This window comes from Nuphar pumila, chromosome 4, assembly GCF_984573655.1.
Source record: "Nuphar pumila chromosome 4, dmNupPumi1.hap1.1, whole genome shotgun sequence".
NCBI lineage: Eukaryota > Viridiplantae > Streptophyta > Magnoliopsida > Nymphaeales > Nymphaeaceae > Nuphar > Nuphar pumila.
In genome coordinates this window covers 53911828-53929634 of record NC_143252.1, presented here as the reverse complement: position 1 = coordinate 53929634, position 17807 = coordinate 53911828, and the positions used below count along the sequence as shown (strand labels likewise).

The window sequence follows — 17807 nt, the reverse complement described above, 5'->3', positions numbered from 1 at the left end:
GTAGTTTTAAGGAAGAAGTGGTAAACGTATCTATGCGTTTGAGAGAGAGATTTTGGGAGAACAGTTTTAAGGAAGACGTGGTAAACATACATATGTGGATGTGCAGCGTGAGGGAGAGAGTTTTGGCGGAACAGTTTTAAAACTTTTAGTAATTGTTGAACGGATCCAGATCAGGTCATTTTGAAAATGAACATTCTGCCCGCTAACATCGTGGCCATCTGTTACGAGTTTCTGATGGGTGCCACGTTGCGTTCACTTTTCAGTTAAACGGCGTAAAGTGTTTAACTTTTAATGTAAAAAATAAATACATAAACAAGTACCCCGAATTCGGTTTCTCTATCTCTCGCCCTCTAACGATAGGATGCTCTGAGCTAAAGGAGATTGAAGCCCATCTCGATCCGTCTCCTGGATGAACGATCGTGGATCTGTCTCTTGGATAGGTCTCTCTCTCTCTCTCTCTCTCTCTCTCTCTCTCTCTCGCCATCGACGTCAGAGGAAACCAGATCAGGGTTCCCTCTCTCGCCTCTCTCTCTCTCATTTTTATCTTCTTCTTGTTCGTTTGCTCTATGTATATATCTTTCTGCTGCTGCTTTCTCGACGAGTAGCAGATATCTTTTGGTTTCTTCTTTCCCGACTAGCAGCTCTAAAGGGATTTTTTATTTCAGGGATCGATCGTAGGCCTAACCTCTCCCCAGTACATTTTCCCTTTTCGATCTTGAAACCCTATTCTCGCGAAACCCCTAATTTTCTGCGATCGGCCTCCTTGGATTCAGCATCCCTAAAAATCAGGTTCACTCTCTCCCCTTAATTTCTTATTTTATCTTTCAAGTTCCTGGTGTTCTTTTTGTGAGAAGATATATATATATATATATATATATATATATATATATATATATATATATATATATATATATATATATATATATATATATATATATATATATATATATATATTAGCTACTTATGTTTTTTTTTCTTTTTAGTATGTTTTCATAATTTTTCTTGGCCTGCGCATCCATGCGAATGTGCCTGATAATGGTGTGGCTGTTTTTGCAACACAAGAGTGGTGTGCATGACCTAATCATAGGGTGTTGTATGGCATCATGCATACATACTTACAGTGTTCTCATGAGACCTGTTGATGTGTTGGTTGTCATGGTTGCTGCGTTCGTGCGCACATATTCGAAATTACAAGTTCATTATGGGTGTAACTCATTTAGTTGGTTCTTGCATTATTAAACTTGCTTGAAATTTCCTAATCTTATGATTTTATTTGGAATTGCAACATCTCTCGTTTTCGAAACTCTTCCTTAGTCCTCTATTGAGGAGCATTGATTGCCTGTCAGGTTTAGACACTTGCATTTTACTCAAGTACCACATATATAAGAGGCACGTGCCATGTTCTTCTTTTGTGTTCATTGTGTTGCAGAGAAGAAGAGGGAGAGGTCTCGCCTCTCTCGATCATTCAAGCTCGCCTATGTGTTTAACCCTGGAAAGCTTGCCTCAGGCTGGCGAGGCCTCTCCTGACGTAGGCTCAACCCGAACCTCCCCTGAGGCGGGCTTGCCTCAGGCTCGAGACGAGGCTTGCTTAAGGCCTTGACTGAGCCATTCTCACTCAAGGCAGAGTCTCACAATCTCTCTTTTTCCCTTGCCTGAGGCAGGCTGGTCCGGGTAGAGGCTCGCAGCCTGACTAAGTGTCACAGGTCTGAGATTTGTCTTATAGTGATCAATTTTTGGTAAAAATGACCAATGAAAGCAAAAATATTTATAGTATACCTTCTAACAAATTTGTTTCATGGTGGACTTGATATGTGCATCTTCTGTCTCTTGGAATTCATGATATTCATACTTCCAAGGCCAGTTTGGAGAATTTTTTGTATTCTGTATATTAGTTGAAATCACTTGTCATTTTCTGTAAGATTGTCATCTTTGTGGAAGCTAAATTATATTGTATTGTGTGTGCTTGCATATTAACATTTTGTCTTCTTTTTTAAATTTGTTTCATCAGTATGATTGCACCATTATTATGTATTATTAAAAATTATAAACTACTTTTTTTCTCGCAGGGCTTGGGAAACTTTTTTTTTTATTGTTTTGGTTGCCTACTCTGCTTGGGTTTCACCATTTGAGTATAAGTTGGTAGCATTGATGGTTGGGGCTTCAATGAATGTCTGTCTTTGTGCTTGTGTGTGGACTCACGATTAAAGAGGGCAGTGGTGTGGTAGATGATAGCTCATGTGAGAAGGGGATGGCTTTTGTGTGTTTTGCTGATTCTACCCTTCACATACGGATGATTTTGTAAATAATGCATATTATGGAACAAGAATTTTGCAAAGGATATATATGCTTTTTATTCTCTATTTTTTGTATGTGATATGCACTCGACTCTTGTATATATCAGGATTTCTAAACTTTCTAAATGTCATGGGGTTGCTTGGTTCTTATGAGTTTCGGATACTTATCAAACTGGATTTGCCACCACCAAACTTTGTTGATTATAGTTTGGTATTTGCAATTTTCTGCAATTTAGGTTATGTTGTGGCCATGTTTTGTATAGATTTGCATAATCATGTGCTTTCAAGATTGTATGTATGCTTATATGCACCCAGATTGGTAAAATTTGTGTGATATGAGGTTCTGACAAGGACTTTTTGTCCTCTTAAGACTTTGGTGGGATAGGGGACACAAGGCTTATTATTTTTTCACGCTCATACACCTTTCATTTACTGAGACTCAAGGAAAATGGCTGCTTCTTCAATGGTCAGAAGCCTTTGTGCAACTTTTTTGTTTTTCACCTGTGTTCCTATGTTGATGTTTTTTTAGGCATTAGGCATTAGACTTTAAATGCATGTGGTCATTTGTCTGTGAACTTAGGTGCATGATGAAGAAACATGTATTGATGTAGCTGCCAACTTTCTATTTGTGTGTGTGCGCAAGTATCCATCTGCCTATGCATGATACATTTGGTGTTGGTGAGAGGGGCACAACATACTTGGTTGGCCCATTTCCCGGCTTCCAGCGATGCATGGTGGGCAATACAGGCACAAATAACTCTCCAAGCACGAGTTTTTTTTTTTTAAAGGTAGACACCCCAAGGCAACACCGTTCCCACGGGGATGTTTTTTGTCCACTCCATCTCTCAATCACACATTGGCAATTCATATTTTGGCAACACACTGAAACCATATTTTCATCTCAATGCACATAGCCTTTGTGAATATGGTTTTCAGTTTTGACCCAACACGTGCACGAGCCTAGTCTGTCATGTGGGGACAATCAAGGTCATCATTCATATGAATCCAATTTGAATTTTAAGCCACTGGCAAATCTGAATCGGGGTCTAAATGGCTCTAAATCTAAACTAGATCTAACGAAGTTGAGCAATATTTAGATAAGTAAAGAATATGATCATTGGAACCTTGCTTCAAGCCACTGACCGCATTGCCCATATTCATGGTTTCAATAAAGTAATGACAGCGTTGCTCTGGACTTCAACAACAAAAAAAGGCTTTGATTAATGGATGATGGTTTTATGATAAGGGTGCAACAGGCCAAGCCTACCAGTTCTGCCATGGGCCAGGATTGGGTCAAGGTTTTAGGCCCTATCCTGTTAGCTATTGGGCCGAAACCTGGTGCATTATATACGTGGGCCGGGTTTGGGTTGGCCCATGGGCTATTGGGCCGGCCCAATGTGCCTGAGTTATTTATTAATTATTAATAATATAAAAAATTTAAAAAATTATTTAATTGCATAACAACTTGATAACTCTTATTATTTACCTAATTAGTTACATTAATTTTATGAAAACTAAAACAAAAAATAGTTGAGTACATAAAAACTTGTTAATTATTTATTATTTACCTAATTAGTTGGGTTTGGGTCAGGCCTTAGCTGCACCGCTTCACATTGGCCAATGGGCTGGGTCATGAGCGGTTCTTCAAACCCAAGCTTGTTAAGAGCCTGGCCTGTTAGTAAACAGACCGGACCATTTTTGGGGCAGGCTGAGCTCTAAATGGGCCTGGCACTGCCTGATGCCCACCTCTACGAGAGGGTAGATATCTATAAAATCAGCAAGGCCAATGGTTCAAATTACATTAAGCGAGGCTTTGGGTCATGTTATGAATGCCTAGCTAAACCTATTCACGGGATGGGTGAAATTTTAGCTTTTTTATTATCAATTAATTTGAGTTTCCGTGCTGCAAGGTTCAAGTAAACGGGAAACTATCTTCAGTGGGCAGGGAAGAGTACTTGTGCAGTTTTACACAGTGTACGGGGCTAACCACTAGTTTTTTATTGCCTAAGGTGTTAATTTGAGGCAATCCACATATAAGCCTTCTTCAAACAGGGTTACTGTCTCTTTTTTTTTTAAGACAAGGAAAACTCTCACAAAGAACCGGGTCACTGAATGGGCCTGACTCCTTGCGAGGTACAACTCTGGGCGGAGGATAAGACCACCCAGCCTTATGTGCCCCAACTTTGATAAAGCAATGACAGGCCTCATGTGCCAGCGGGATTCGATCCTGGGCCTTCAGCTTGACATATGACCCATTAACCACATGGCTAACTGCCACAATGCTAAACAGGGTTACTGTTATGGTTTTTATGATTCTTGTGAACATCGTCAAGATCTCAATTTTATATAGCAGTACTCGAAGGAAGATATAGACATGCATTTTTACCTTTTAAGAAGCTCAAACTTTGTGTCAGATTGAGAGAGAGAGAGAGAGGGGGTTGCTTTCCCCGTTTTTTGTTAGGTTACCGTTAGGACCCTCCCAAATTCATAGTTTTAGGTATTTTTATGTTAGATCTGAACCCTTAGATGTGTTTATCATTGCCTTTTTATTAAGAAATAAGATTTGTTTTGACTTAATTTGGTGTAAAAATGTGAATATTTTATCATCAATTTTTAGTATAATATCAACCATTGATTTTTTTTACATTTTAAAATACATATCTGAGCATAAAGATGCTTAATCTAAGACATGTTTTATATTGAGTAAACAATGATAAACACATCTAATGGGGCAATTCTAACATAAAACACCTAAAACTATGAATTTTTAAGAAGTCCTAATATTGACCTGACTAAAAAGTGGTAGCATAATCTACATTATATGTGTGTGAGAGAGAGAGAGAGAGATGAACATATTAGATCCCATTTTTTCATTCTGCCCCATAGGTTTTAAGTGTTTTGTGATAGATCTGAACGGTTAGATGTGTTGAGCATGCTAAATTTGGTGGGAATAGACTCTTGGATCATGTTTTTTTATGAAAAAATAAGTCTTTCTGAGCCGGGAAAAACTGGTACCTTCATAGCCATTGATTTTGGATCACTAGAAAACCTGTATACAAGTCAGATTTCGGCGATCCAAAAGCAGGTTCATACTAAAAAAAAACTTATAGATCACATCTAGATGTGAGAAAAAATACTTAAACTATGATTTTTTAATGGTCCTAACCAGACCTAGCAAACATATTAGACCCCATTTCTCATTCTGCCATGTTTTGCCCCCATAGGTTTTAAGTGTTTTATGATAGATCTGAACCGTTAGATGTGTTTAAATGCTTGATTTAGTGAGAATCGTCTCTTGGTTCATGTTTTTTTGATGAAAAAACATGTTTTTTTAGCCCAAAAAAATGGTACCTTCATTGCCATTGATTTTGGATCACCGAAAAAAACTGTATACAGGTCAGATTCCAGTGATCCAAATGCCGGTTCTCACTCAACAAAACCTATAGATCACATCTACGGTGTTAGATGTGAAAAAACACTTAAAACTACGATTTTAACGGGGCCTAGCGAGCCCTAATGAAAAAGAGGGCCTAAGGAATGCATTACTTATATATATATATATATATATATATATATATATGAAAGCTCAACCAATAGTAAACCTCTCAAACCTACCTACCTAATAAGAAACATTTATAGGATTTTCAGTGTTTTTTTCAAAATTCTGACCTTTTTTTATTGGGTAGGTTTTCTATAAAAACCCGATACAGTGAACAATCAAATTATCCACTGTTATCAGATAAACATCCACCACTGATTGCACGCGGATCAATGATGGATGTGCTTTTTCTGCCCATCACATTAGCGGCGGTGGCCGTTAATGGTCATAATCTAATGTTGGATGTGCATCAATCGTTTAACTCATTCACGTTACCTGTTTTCACACACACACACACACACACACACATATATATATATATATATATATATATATATATATATATATATATATATATATATATATATATATATATATATATATATATATATATAAAGAGAGAAGCCTGTAAGAGTGTATGCACAAAGTGTCCACTGATATCGGACTGCTATCAGTTGCTGATCGTGCAAAGATCAGTGGCAGAGTGTCATTTTTTCACAAAAATACACATTTAAAGCGGTCATAACCGCTGCTAAATGTGTATTTTCTGCAATGTGGCGGCGCTAATGCATTGATCTTGCACAATTCGGACGTGCAAGGTGTGACCAACACAAGTTCCATGCGAAGACCGTCCACTGTTACAGGCTTATATATATACCAAGATTGGGTTAGATCCATATCTAGATTCGATCGAGAACAAGCTGTGTCATATCTGTCAAACTCTGACCTAAACCCGGATCGGCTGGAAACAGGTTAAGAATAATGCAATTAGTTTTATGCGCATAACATAACCTAGGCCAATCATTTGCATGTTCAAGTTATATCTACCTGTCCAAACCAAGACTGTTTATGCCAACTTTGGATCTCCAAATCCTCGACCCGATTGGAAATAGCGTGGATCTTCAATCCCGAAAACTAAACTGGAAGTTTATCCATATCTACTAGAACTCAGCTGGGAGTAAGCCAACAAAACCAATTAAAAGGTCGACGTCCAAACTATAGTGACTTGCATCTGTTTTATTAGATCCAAATTTATTCAAACTGGTCTCTACATGTAAATTGGAACAAACGAAATTCAGCAGTCTCTTTATAATTGGGAGCCGGTTTCAAATCACGTTATTTGAGTTAGGATCTAGATCCCACTGCGTTCTGTCTATAACCTAACCATTTATAAGTGTTTCTGTCTATAACCTAACCATTTGTAAGTATCTTACACTTCTTTTGTTCTCGAAATGAGGTTACAAAAGTAATTCCAAAAAAAAAAAGGTCGCCTAACTTATCAATTATTTACAAGAATCAACCCAACACATTAAACTGCCTACCTTATCTGTATGTCCAAGCGTAATGTTACCTCAAACGCAGGGTGAAATACATTGGTCTCATCTTTCAAGTTTTTTTTTTTATATTCACACAGAGAAACCACCTCCAGGAACAGTGACTTAACCGCTCTGTCTCTGTCTGCCACACTTAATTACGATCACTGTCTTGGCAGCATAAAATTCATGGGCTTACCCCTTGTCCTTAGGGAGACCACGTCTTCCACTTACACAAAGGGTGATGCCCATGTGATTTGAACCAGAGCACCAACCTACCGGCCTAGGCCCCATCCCACTAACCCAAACCCTTTGAGGCTTGTCTTCCACGCTTTTGAGATGTAAATTAAAGATTAATTTTATTACGTTATGTATGACTGCTTGCTTTATGTTGACATGTGCTCGCTTGAGTAATAAAATGACATTTTTGTAGCTTTTAATTAGAGAACATAGTAATTGTTCTGGACCGCCATGTTTTTCACCTTTTGATCTGATGTATATATCTCTTTGCCCCACAAGGCCTTACGGCCTAAAAACCCCGTGTATTTGGACCCTCTCTTCTCCTCTTGATGTACTTTGCTTTCAAGTATTTATAAAGAAGCTTTTTGTATTCTTGTCTCTTTGCTATCTTTGTGTTTGTGCATACGCATACTCTTGCTTTCGCTTGGGCGTGTGTGTTGTGCATTGTTTGTGCGCTCAAAAGGTCAGCCTCCGGTGCTTGTGTTTGCCTGAAGTTACGTCACGGGGGCCTCCGCTTCTAAGCCCGTGACAAGTTGGTATCAAAGCCTTGTCGACATTGAGAGTGACAATGGCACCAAAGAAGAATGTCGTGACCCCTTCAGTCTGTATGGTTCTTGCTGAAGAGGATTTCATGGTCGATGATTGGGTGTCAGTCATCTCGCGCGATGTTGCGGAGCTGACTGTGTCGGGTGACCAACATACAGAAGTTGGTTAATGAAACTTGTGTCACTTTTAATGATCTCAATGCAGTGATCAAGACAGCGGTAGAGGGAGTGGAAGACTCGGTGGAAAGTCTTGCCACTAAACTTAACTACTCGGTGGAGGATTTTTCCACCAGATTTGATAATTTGTTGGGTCGGTTCAACATCATGGCTGCTGAATTGGATGTTGTCCGACGAAAGAATGAACAGTTGGAGCGGCAGTTGAGAACTGCCCTGGCTGGCGGCGTTGTGACATACGTGGATAGACCACGTTATAGGTTACCTGAGCCCACAAAGTATAAAGGCACGTGTGACTCAAAGGATCTCAAGAATTTTATCTACGAGATGGACCAGTTTTTAGAAGTTGCGATGATAGAGGAGGACGCAGATAGGCTGCGGACCGCAACAATGTACTTTGTGAATGAAGCGACTCTCTGGTGAAAATGTCGCTTGGGTGATGTTTGACGGGGATTGGTTGCTATAGTCTCGTGGGAGGACCTTCATAAAGAAATGTGCAACTATTTTCTACCTAAAAAACAATAGAAAATGGCCCGCAAAAGGTTGCTGGCATTGAAACAGGCAAGGTCAGTGCATGACTATGTCAAGGCATTCTCTTCAATAATGATGAAAGTGGAGAGAATGAATAATCAGGATCGGTTGTTCTATTTTGGCAACGGGCTGCAAGAATGGCCAAACCAAGAACTCATTCAACATGACCCTACAACGCTAGCTGAAGCGCTTGTGGTTGCAGAGAAACTTGTCGAGCTTGATAGGAATGACCCTGCATTTTAAGGCAGACAACAAGGAAATGATCGCAACAATCGAAGGGACAACTGAAGGAATGACCAAGGACAAAATGATGACTGGGCAAAACTGCAGAATCATGACCGACAAGATGGTTAAAATAATAACCAAAATTGGAATAACTTTGAGGGTGACAATTATCATCATCGTGACTGTCGTATCTGCCATAGGGATCATTGGCAGGATATATGTCCCAATAGAAATTGCGGTCAAGAGAATGGAGATAATTGTGCACCTTGAGATACAAATGTTGTTCAGGCTGAGGAAGAGGATCAACCTGCAGAGGTGCCAACAGTTGGCGCAATGCAGATGATGAATGCAGTAAAGGTCACAACTGTTGCAGAACCGACAATATATAAAGAGTTGATGTACTTGAAACTTCTGCTCAACCAAAGACTTATCAAGGCATTCATATACAATGGTGCTACGCACAACTTCATCTCGCGTGAAGAAGCAGAACGATTGGGATTACAGTGAGAACAGAAAGAGAGCTGCATGAAAGTGATTAATTCAGAGGCTAAGGCCATCTACGGCGCCACTCATGATGTACCAGTGCGGATCCATAACTGGTCGGGAAGGATCACATTATCAATTGCACCTGTGGATGATTTTAAAGTCGTCCTTGGGATGTAATTTTTGAGAAGCAACAAGGTAATGTGGATGCCCCACCTCAACGTTGTCAGCTTTGAGAGTGAGAGTTAGCCCTGCATGGTTACTGCGATGGCAGGGAAGCCTTGTGAGCGCTTGGTGTTTGCGCTCCAGTTAAAGAGAGGCATAAAAAGCGATGATGATATTTTTCTTGTCACAATTCGTGCTACGAACGAGGCAGAAGAAGCCGCAGATGTCCCAGAGGCCTTAGCGACAGTATTGAAGAAGTTTGGCGATGTTATGCTCGCCGAGATGCCGAAAAAGCTACCTTTGAGGCGTGAGGTAGACCATCAGATTGAATTAGTACCGGGTGCATGGCCACTCGCAATGGCTCCTTATCGCATGACAATTCCTGAGCTACAGGAATTACGCAAACAACTGGATGATATGCTCGAAGCGGGGATCATCCAACCGTCCAAAGCTCCCTTTGGAGCGCCTGTGTTGTTTCAAGCAAAGCATGATGGGTCGAAGCGATTGTGTGTCGACTATAGGGCACTGAACAAAATGATGGTGCAGAACAAGTACCCCCTTCCTTTGATCGCGGACTTGTTTGATCAACTTGGAAAGGCAAAAGTCTTCTCTAAGTTGGATTTGAGATCTGGCTACTAGCAAGTCAGAGTTGCAGAGGGGGATGAGCCAAAAACTACCTGTGTAACGCGATATGGGGCATTTGAATTTCTTGTCATGCCCTTTGGCTTGACGAACGCGCCCACTACCATTTTGACCTTAATGAATAAGATCTTCTATCTGCACCTTGACAAGTTTGTCGTCATGTACTTGGATGACATAGTGGTGTATAGTGACTCGATGGAGCAGCATGTTCAACACCTTCAGATTGTGTTTCAGACTCTAAAGGACCACGAGTTGTATGTCAAGCAAGAGAAGTGCCTATTCGGCCACAAGGAAGTCCATTTTCTGGGGCATATTGTAGGAGGAGGCACTCTCAAAATGAACCATAAGAAGATTGAAGTTATTCAAGCATGGGAGCAGCCCTCTAAGGTTCCTGAGTTGCGCTCCTTCTTGGGGCTTACAAATTATTATTGGTGCTTTATCAAGGGATACTCTCAGATTGCGGACGCACTCACAGGTCTGTTGAAGAAAGACAGACCATGGCTATGGTCTGATGCCTGCCAGAAGGATTTTGATGGGTTGAAGCATGCCTTGGCGGAGGAGCCAGTGGTAAAGTTACCTGACTGTCGGCAACCGTTTAAAGTGCAGACCGATGCGTCTGACTTTGCTATTGGTGGGGTGTTGCTCCAAGAAGGACATCCTATCGCATTTGAAAGTAGGAAGTTGAACAACGTTGAACGTCGATACATTGTGCATGAGCGCGAGATGTTGGCGGTCGTGCATTGTCTCCTCACATGGAGACACTATCTCTTGGGGTCGCAGTTTGTTGTGCGCACTGACAACATTGCAACAAGCTACTTCCAAACTCAGAAGAAATTGAGTCCTAGGCAAGCGCGTTGGCAGAATTTGATATGGTCCTCGAGTATAAGCCAGGCAAGACAAATGTTGTGGCTGACGCCTTGAGTTGAAAGGCGGAACTTGCAGCTTTACTCGCCTAGGACAGCAGTATGAGCCAACCGACGAGCGATCTTCTTGAACAAGTGCGCGAAGCTTCAAAAAGTGACCCAATGGCTCAACAATTGATCACATTGGTGAAGGAAGGAAAGACACTAAGATTTTTGGCTAAAGGATGGTTTGCTCTACGCTGCGGGCGATTGTCTATACATTCTGCGACAACATACCTTGAGAAGGCGCTTGATGCACGAGTGCCACGATACTACCTGGGCGGGTCACCTAGGGCAACAGAGGACCTTGGCATTGTTGGAACGTGCATTCTATTGGTCACAGATGCACGATGACGTAGATACTTATGTGCGGACTTGCTTGATTTGCCAACAAGACAAGCCCATCAATCAGAGATCCGGTGGACTACTGGAGCCCCTACATGTGCCAAGCCGTCTGTGGGAGTGCATAACCATGGACTTCATTGTGAGCTTGTCAAAAGCACAAGGTTGCAGTTTGATTTATGTGGTTGTGGATAGGTTCTCGAAGTATGTTGTCTCTGTGTCTGCCCCTGTGATGTCTTCTTTTAAATCGTTGTAATTTTGAAAAGATTTTTATATGTAAAACATGTGAAAACCAAACATCAAATAATAAAAACCGGTTCTCACTAGTGGATGAGACCGGGTCAAACTCAGGGAACGGGAATATTTCGTATTCAAGCACACAAATCTAAACTAACCTTTATTGCCGAATTATTGAAATGTAAAATGTTCAGAAAAGGTAAAAAAATAACTAACTATTACAACAAATGAATACCCTTCGCAGAGGGCGTAAAGTGCAATATTTACAAACCCAATCAAATTCCTAATTCTAAAAATAAAAGCAAAAAGAAGCTTTATTCTTCGTACTTCGTGTCACGTAATCGCTTTCGCTCCAATCCTGTGCTATCCTGCACAAGTCCAACGAAACACGAGCAGCACACGAAAGAAAAACAAAAACTAACTAACTAAATGTTAATACTGAAATGACAATTCATTAAGGAATTTTTAAGACTAATTGTAATATCAAAAACTAACAATATTTTCTTAACTAAGTAATACTAACTGCTAATTAACTAAGGAATCTAATTACACTAACAGCTAACTTAACCACTATTATCAAAACACTTCATAAGAATCAGTGAGACACTTAGAAAAATACATGTAAAATTCAGTGAAATTCAGTAATTCAATCAATGAAGTTCAATCAATGAGTTTTAACATTCCATAGATGATACTATTATCAAACTGTAATAAACTTCAGATTTTCAACTTTAATCAAAATCCACTTAATAATCAACAAAACTCAAATCTCATATAGTGAATATCAGTAAAAAAAAAATTTGGTAATCAGATTTGAATTTTACTGATAGCAGTAAAAATTCACTTGTTCACATGCCGATGTACTCACGATTAGCCTAAATGAATCCCGATTCCTCTTTACAGCATGACTAAATTCCTTTTTACATCATGACTAAAATTCTAATCCGACATTTTCAATTACTGGTTCAAAAACAGAAAAACAATGTAAATCAGAAAAATAATGTAAAAACAGAAAAACCGTTTCAAAAATCAATGGATTCTGGTAGAGATTCAGTTGATTACTGGAATTGCTTTGATCAGTAATCCGATATTTTTAATTTGAAGATCAAACAATGTAAATCAGTAATCACGTGGAGATATTTGATCCAAACATCTAATCGTTCATACTCTTCATCACCGGAAAACTCTTTCAGTTCGACTTCATCTGCCGAAACTCAGATTTCAATTCATATGATCAACAGAATTTTAGTCTCAATTCAGCTGCTTCTAATATTGATTTAGATTCAATATACAGAAATTCCTTCAGCAAATTCCGATCAAACAAAAAAAAAATTCAAAGATTAATGCAAGAAGTGATCAGAATTCTTCATCAGACACTATTCCGGTGGATCCCTGTCAATCGCTGGATTCATCTTCAGACAATTTTTTTTCTTTTTATGTTTTCTCTTTTTTTTTTCAAATTAACAATCAAACCTTATGAAGATTAACATTTAGAAAGATAAAGAAGAAGAAGAAGAAGAAGAAGAAGAAGAAGAAGAAGAAGACGAAAAAGAAGAAGAAGAAGAGAAGATGTTGCAGAACACTCACCATGAACCTGAGGGGTTAGAGGAGAATGGCCGGCCTCCTCCCGTACGCCGCCGCCGTTGCTGGAAGTCTCTCCACCGGAAAACAAGGAAGAAGAGAAAAAGAGGGAGAAGGGGAAGAAAAGCTCAGGAGAAGTGGAGAGGAGGGAGAAGAAAAGAGGGTTGTAGCTCAGGAAGGGGGAGACGACGATTTTTGTGTTTTTGGGGGATTTTAAAAGAGTTCAAACCGGCTGGAACCGGTTTGAAACAGATTTTTTTCCATTTTGAAAACTGCAAACCGGTTCAAGCCGGTTTTGTTTATTATTTTTGTGTTTTTTTTTTCAAAAACAAAAACTATGTGAACTAATTTATTAGAAAGTGTTAAAAAAATTAAAATCAAAACTTATTTATAAAGAAACTAAAAAAACTATTCTAACTATTTATATAATTTTTTTCTTTTCTAAAAAAAACAAACATTTAAAATGATTTTAAAAACTATTTTCTCTATTGTTTATTTTTTTATTTTATTTTTAATTGAAAACTAAAACTAAACTACTATGAATATAACAAAAACTAAAATATGTATAAAAATGTAAAATAAAACTATTTTTCATGCATTTTTTTATTTTTAAATCATTTCAACACATTTACTCGAAAACTAACATAAAATTGGGTTTTTAAAATATTATTTTATAAAATCATGCATATTTTAATATGAAATATCCCTAAAATATATGCATGATCAAATACCCCCATGCTTATATTTTGCTAGTCCTCGAGCAAACTAGAAAAATGCAAGAAATCAAACTATCACCTAACTCACTTTCGTAGGAATCACGGTTGCATTTAGCTCATGCAACAAGCCCTTTCAACCCCTGGATTACCTCAGTGGACGAGTAAGATCTCATGAGGGTTTGCAGTGATGCTACCCACAAACATCTCTGTCATGTATGCATAATATTACACATCCTCACAATCAGTAGGTAATTAAAGACTTTATTTTCACAAATATTTCCTGTTATTTCAAAATCAAAACATAATTAGAATCTTTTATATACCACCACAGAAAAAGAATTTCTTTCACTTTTCTAAATATCACAATTATTTATGTTTTATTCTTAGAAAATCCAATAAAAACATATTATTATTTACTTATCCTCACTCATATGTTTTCTGCACAGGTTTTCTCAATCACACTTCTAAGCACTGAACTTTTCTTTCTTTTTCAGCTCTTTTCTCAATTTTTTTCATTTTTTTCACGCTTTTTCTTTTTGCGCATTCATTCTTCTCTTATAGCTTGCGTGTGGTCTGCTTTTATGCCTTGTGCAATGTCAATATCTTCTATACTTTTTCAATACATACAAAAAGATATCAACTAAGACATAAAAGTGACTTCCTTCATTCACCTTTATAACATGAGAGTCAAATATTTTAACTTGTATCTGTTCTCAGTTATTTAGGATCACAAAGTTTTCCACTCTCCTTTTCGAAAATGGAATTAAAAGTTTCAACTTACATCTAAGTTCCATCTACTAAGGATTGCAGAATTATTCAAACAACCTAACACATGCTATTTTTTTTTCTTTTGAGCTCATTTTTACGCTTTTGTTCATTTGCTTAGTTTTTCAAAAATAGAACTGTGCATATTCATATTTATGATTCAAAATAAATTCTAACATGTATCTATCATCATTTCTTTGAAATCCACATAAACAACCATAATTTTTAGATCTATGTCAGAAAAAAATTTCGTGGGGCTTAAAAATCCTCTAAAAACATTAGATTTGAAATAACATTCATATAAATTCAAACTCTTTCTTTAAAAATCTACTTTTCATGAGAAATGTGTAAAAATGTGCAAGAACGTAAACAGAAATATCAAGGTGTGCACTCTACACCCTCCCCCATGCTTGAATGACATTGTCCCAGTGGCACTCCCCAATGCTTATATGAAACTACGTGAATGCACATGAGAGGAAATAAATGAGGGAAAAGAGTAGAATGACCTGACATGAATTAAAAATGCACGTTCTATGAATGTAATGAATGCAATGTATACATGACAAAACATGAAACTCATAGAAAAGATAGAAAACGAAAAATAAAACCAAATGAAATCTACAAATCCTAACAAATGTAATACTGTACAGAATATGGGTTGCCTCCCATAAAGCGCTAAGTTTCACGTCCCCAGCCAGACGGATCCCTAGAAAAATCCTTCATCGTCCATGAGATCAATGGACATGAAGTCAGACTCAACCGGGCTCTATGAAGAAAAGAGTGTCATCTGTGACACTACGCACTGTGTTTCCATCCCTTCTACCTCCAAATGTAGTATCATGACTCTCTTGACATGAAGAACTGAGATTAGTCTCATGTGAGAGACTGGTCAGGAAATGAGAGTCTAGGACCGACCGAGTATCAATGAATGCTACTTCAGACAAGTGGTGAATATGATCTGGCTTGACTTGGTCAAGCACCTTCTGCATTTGAACCTCTTGCTTACTAAAAATTGGTGATCCTAAAGGCTGAGAAAATGGGGCTTTATATGAAGACTGTAACAACTGAGGGCCTTGCCCCTTCTGCTGAGGTAATATGGAAATTGACTCGTCAGTAGAAGTGATATGGGGCTCATGAGTCGATTCCTGAGTGGAGTGACACGCCTTCCCATACTGAAGGGATGTAACATATTTGACTTGCTCATGATGTGAATCAGTGGGTTGCAGGTCAAATGACATGGAATCCTCTCCCTTTGAGACAACAGACTGACTATGAAGGTTCCCCTGGCTTTGCCTACTCAATGTCTGAGCTAACTATCCCATTTGAGTCTCTAGCTTGGCTATTGACTGTGTATGGGAACAAAGAGTGGCCTTGATATCAGAAAAGGCTTCTAACATCTTCTCTTGAAATGATGAACTTGGAATGGGCTCCTGAGGATGGGGTTGAGTATAAAGAGGTTGGGCTGAGGGATGAACCTGTGGAAAAATGGGATGCGAGTATCCTTGTGAAGGGTTACTGGGTCTATACTGTGTCTGGGAGGGCTGATGGGATAGGGGAATGGATTGGTTTCGCCAACCTGGGGTATATGATGGTGTAAATGAATCGGGCATGGTTTTAGCGAAACCTTGGGCAGCATTCACCTGCTCCTGAACGAATTCAGGATATAATGGTGCTGCCGGACAATCTGAAACACAGTGTGCAGGGCTAGCACATAGCTCGCACACTCTTTCTACTGGATTTCTCGAGGAATTGGCTAGGAATTGATCTAACTTCCTAGTCAACTGGTCAGCCTTGGTACGCAATTCTAACTCGGACCTAACTTCGGAAATCCCAACTTTCCTAGGACCACTAGACACAGGTGTAGTCCTATCGAGCCGTGAAGACAAGGTATGATGCATCGTGTTTTCACTTAAGGTCTCGAATAGAGACCACGCCTCGTCCTCACTCTTGAGCATAAAAGTGCCCCCATAAGACGAATCAACCATTTGACGATGCTTCTCAGTAAGCCCGTCATAAAAATACTGCACCAACTGCCAACGAGGCACCTGGTGATGTGGACACTTGCGAAGAAGATCTTTCAATCTCTCCCAAGACTCGTGAAATTGTTCTCCCTCAATTTGAGAAAAACTGGTTATAGCTTTACGAAACTGGTTTGTCTTACCAATTGGGAAATATTTTTTTAAAAATTCTTTTTGCATTCCTTCCCAAGTAGTAATACGAACCGTCTCAAGAGATTTTAGCCAGTGCTTGGCTTTATCTTTGAGAAAGAACGGAAACAAAGTCAACCGCATAGCATCATCTCCAAAGTTATTGATTCGCACAGTCGAGCAAATCTCAAGGAATTCGTCGAGATGACGATATGGGTCCTCATTGCTAAGGCCATAAAACGAAGGTAACATTTGAATCACACTGGCCTTAATCTCAAAATGGCTCGCTCCTACATCAGGTCTCGTGATGCAGGAGGCGGGAGTATACGTATTTGGCATGAAGTACTCCCTCAAAGGATGGATCAATTGATGATCGTCAGCCATTGTGTACACCTTAGAGTAGACCGGTGTAGCACACGTCCTAACTTTGGGTTTTCTACCTAACTAACGCACTAAGCGGCCAAACCACGCAAACCACAAAGTGAGTGAACTAAAAACAACAAAAACTAAACAAACACCATGCAGTTACACATAACAGAGATTATGCAAAGAAATATGAAATCTATGTGTACGGTACCAATCGTACACAGTCACCTCTAAGGGAATCCTAATAGGTGGGTTGTGCAGAAAAATAAGCTCGTCTCTAAGATATGCACATACGTGGTTCTAAACCTAAAAGCAACACAAACACTAGGCAATAAAGTGAATACTAATATTACGCCGTTCCCCGGCAACGACGCCAAAAATTTGATGTCTTCTTTTAAATCGTTGTAATTTTGAAAAGATTTTTATATATAAAACATGTGAAACCCAGACATCAAATAATAAAAACCGGTTCTCACTAGTGGATGAGACCGGGTCGAACTCAGGGAACGGGAATATTTCGTATTCAAGCACACAAATCTAA

General features: G+C 39.0%; 1 long non-coding RNA gene across 1 annotated transcript; it reads left to right on the top strand.

Moving 5' to 3' along the window:
* Positions 1 to 352: 352 nt before the first annotated feature.
* Positions 353 to 2371, top strand: LOC149840223 (uncharacterized). The gene is made up of 3 exons (XR_016431536.1): positions 353 to 440; positions 666 to 789; positions 2067 to 2371. It is a non-coding gene; the product is annotated as an uncharacterized LOC149840223 (long non-coding RNA).
* The last annotated feature ends 15436 nt before the right edge of the window (positions 2372 to 17807 follow it).